General features: G+C 37.0%; 1 long non-coding RNA gene across 1 annotated transcript; it reads left to right on the plus strand.

Moving 5' to 3' along the window:
- Positions 1–2,395: 2,395 nt before the first annotated feature.
- LOC127074529 (uncharacterized) lies at positions 2,396–3,331 on the plus strand. The gene is made up of 2 exons (XR_007786026.1): positions 2,396–2,497; positions 2,597–3,331. It is a non-coding gene; the product is annotated as an uncharacterized LOC127074529 (long non-coding RNA).
- Positions 3,332–3,865: the final 534 nt, after the last annotated feature.

Below are 3,865 nucleotides of genomic sequence, written 5' to 3' on the forward strand. Positions count from 1 at the left end.
ATCCTGCTCCTACGTATCTCAAAAGAGAAATCAAGGCTTACGTAGTTCTGGGTAGAAAAATGTTTGTTTGTTGGTCGATTTTAGCGAAAAGCTATATTGTATTAATCGACGAAAACATCGTTTTACCCAAAACAGATGAGGAGTGGACGCATACCACACATCGAACGGATTTATAGATCTACATTCGGAAAAGCGTCATTTATCTCTACTCAACAATCGTGGCCGAAACATTGTTTTGTATCACTTAAGACAATATATCTTTCATTTATGGAAAAGGTTTTTGATTAATCGCACGGCGGCGAGAAAGAGTTTGATTGGTTGGATGTATTTTGAATGATGGCGAGAACTTGGATGAGCGAGATATACATCTCGAATCCTAGCCTCAGGAGTGCATATACACCATGTTCCATTTCCATCTTTATTAAAAAAAAGTTAAGATAGGAATTAAGTATTTTGGAATTTGATTGAGAAAAAGGGTTTGAAGAAACCGCATTAACAATTTTTAGGCGATGACGAGAGTTAAGATTGGCGAGATATACATCTCGAATCTTAACCTCAGGAGTGCATGGTATACACCATGTTCCATTTCCACCTTTATTGAAAGAGTCTTAAATAAGATTTAAGTATCTTAGATTTGATTGAGAAAAAGGTTTGACGAAACCACATTGACGATTTTAGATGATGGCGAGAGTTAAGATTGGCGAGGCATACGTCTCGAATCTTAACCTCAGGAGTGCATGGTATACACCATGTTCCATTTCCACCTTTGAAAAAGTGTTTAAGTAAGAATTAGGTGTTTGGAGTTTGTTGTGAAAATGACTTGACCTAGATCAAGTATTGATGGACGTTTAAAAGAAATTTGGCTGAGTGCTTGAGAGAGCAAAGTGGATAAATTTGGATGATGGCGAGAACTAGGATTGGCGAGATATACATCTCGAATCCTAATCTCAGGAGTGCACGGCATACGCCATGTTCCATTTCCATCTTTATTGAAAAGGTCTTGAATATGAATTAATATTTTTGAGTTTTTAATATGAAAAATGGCTTGACGTTGGATCAAGCATTTGATGAAGTTTTGAGATGGGATGGAATAAGAGGGAGAAATGAGTTGATTTGTTTATTGAGAAAAATACTCGACGTTGGATCGAGTCATATTTTTGTATTTTTGAAATTTGTTGATTTTATTCTTGTGTTAGTAGCTAATTAAACAACCAAACAATAAAAGAAATAAAAAGTACAAAATTATTACACATTGGGGGAATGGGGTACATTTGTCAAATGGGGATTAAAAAATCACGAAATAATTAAATCGGAACCAACAAATAATGCATGAGTGTCAGTGCAAGAGAACCGGCTCATTGTAAGAAAGCCCAAGAGTAAGCTATGTGAGGTTGATGGCGATGCTTAAAAAGCAATCGACTTACAAGGGTGTGAAAAAAGGGGGCTCGATATTAAATCGAGAGAATATGATTTTTATTAGTTTAAAAATGGTTTTGCATGCATGATGAAATTAATAAAGAAGCATGGACATAAAAAAACTATTAAAATAAACAAAATGCTAAAAGATAATAAAATACTAAAAAGAAATAAAAAATGGAATGATAAAAAGAAATGAAATACAAAAAAAGAAATACTAAAAAAACTATCTACGAGTATCGAACTCACTCCACCTAAGACTATGGAACTACCCCCTCTCCACTAAGCTATTTAACGACTAACTGTTATTTTAACACTAACCTAAATATATAAACTAAAATAAATTAAAAAAAGAAGGATTAAAATAAAAACTAAAATAGAAAAAAACTATTGGCCTACTGGTAATTAAACCCAGCCGCATGGCTGTTGGGTTTACCAAGAGGAATAAATTGGGAACCTAAAACCTTCATCAATTAACTAAGGAATCTTTTTTATAATGCTTTTTTTTTAAGAACTACTTACTCTATTAATAAAAAAGGAAAAAAAGACAATAAAGAAAGGAAAAAACAAAAACGGATCTGTCTCTCTCACAAAGCTCGCTCTTCTCTCCCTCGCGATGCCCTCTCTCCGTCTCACTCCCTAACGACTACTCTCTCTTCGTCTCACTCTCTCTCACCAAAAAAAAAACCTCTCACAATGCCTTTCCCTCGCTCACATCGCTCACTCTCCGAACCGCTCTCACACGAAGCTTCTCTCGCTACATCGCTTACTCTCCGAACCGTCTCAAACTCAAACAGATCATACACGAAATAGAAAGAGGGAGCTAACCTTCTTCAGGTAACAAAATCGACTCTCTTTTCTTCCTTCAATCGGTTTTTGCTTTTTGATTGATTTTTCGATTTAGGGTTTTCTGCCGTTTGCCGTCTCCCTCCTCCTTTTGTTCTCTTTCTCATTCGCTTCCTTTTATGCTTGCAAATTAGGGTTTCGGTTGGTGTGTAAAGGCTCAAAGGAGAATGCTCAGAAGCCCTTTTTCAGATGCTCAGAAGTGCTTTTAGCCCGTTTGATGATGGATTTCGAAGAGGTAATTTTGAACATATGCTTTTCTGATAGCTTTTGTCCCAATTCCAAATTGGGAACTTTCTTGAATTTTCAAACTGATTGCCTTATTTTGTTACTGCAGTGAAAACCGGAATACTCATGTGCGATTTACTGCTTGCAAGGGAAAATGGCGAACTTGGGAGATTTGCTCATCACTGTGCGGCATGACCTCTCAAGAACAGTCTCTCTGAATGACACAACAGGGTCGGATTTGACAATTTCAGCCCCACCCATGAAATCATCCTGCAAGTCCTTCAAACAGATTTCTAGATGAAGCTCTCCTGCACCAGCAACAATGTGTTCTCCAGACTCCTCAATGGTACAAACAAACATAGGATTAGGCTTAGCAAGACGCTTGAGACTTTCAACAGGCTTAGGAAGACTTCTTCGCAACAGTGATTGATGAACTTGTTACAGCTAGCCTGTTTGCCGAGCTCTCCTGGGATTAAATAATTGGAATCATGCTGTAAATTCCAAGAAATTCCAAGAATGTTCAAAATGGGCAAGTTGCTTAATTGCCTAAGTACAACAATTCATTTTATATTTTTCTATTTTGGTTGACGAAAAGTTGTTGCATATCCTGCAGAGTAGAATCTTCCAAGGAGACTTTTAGCAGAGATGACAATTGGGAAGAAGGATGAAGTTCAACCAAAAAGTTTAGGAAAACCACCACCATTAGATGAAGCACGCAACCATAACAGGTAAGGGAAGAGGATTTCTTGTCAGTCTGGTGGTTCTTGAAGAAGGATGCTTTTCCTTTCAAGTGAATGTTGTAATAGAGGAATGATTGTTAGAAATATTATCCTCTTGAGTGTTACCTGGGTTTGTATGATTGCTTAAATGAGCTAGTACTTTTAGCTACAATTGGAACTCTTGCAATCACATTTTGTGTGCCTTCATGTTTATTTTAATAGTTTCATTATCACTAATACCTGACTAGCTGTAGCCACAGTAGCATGAGTGATATGAATCACATCAACCGTCGCAACAACAATGCCATCTCTATCAACCACAAGAAGATGCAAGAGTTTTCCATTATGCATTAAGTGAAATGCATCAACAATTGGTGTGTCGATTACTGCACATTCTGGATTTGGAGTCATGACCGTCTCAACAAGAGTTGACGATGGGGAGAGATTTTGTGCTATTACCCGCATCAAGATATCCTCAACAACGTCATGTGAAATCTGACTTTTCTTTGTTTGTGTAGACAGGATTTTACTCAAGGATTGAATGCTTGAAAGTGGACCATGGATTTGCTCAACCAAATTATTCATCCTGACATTATTTTTCCATGTTGATTGCTGAAGAAACATTGCTTTCTGATCCATAACATATGCCATAGCCAGAG

This window comes from Lathyrus oleraceus, chromosome 4 (genome assembly GCF_024323335.1).
Source record: "Lathyrus oleraceus cultivar Zhongwan6 chromosome 4, CAAS_Psat_ZW6_1.0, whole genome shotgun sequence".
NCBI lineage: Eukaryota > Viridiplantae > Streptophyta > Magnoliopsida > Fabales > Fabaceae > Lathyrus > Lathyrus oleraceus.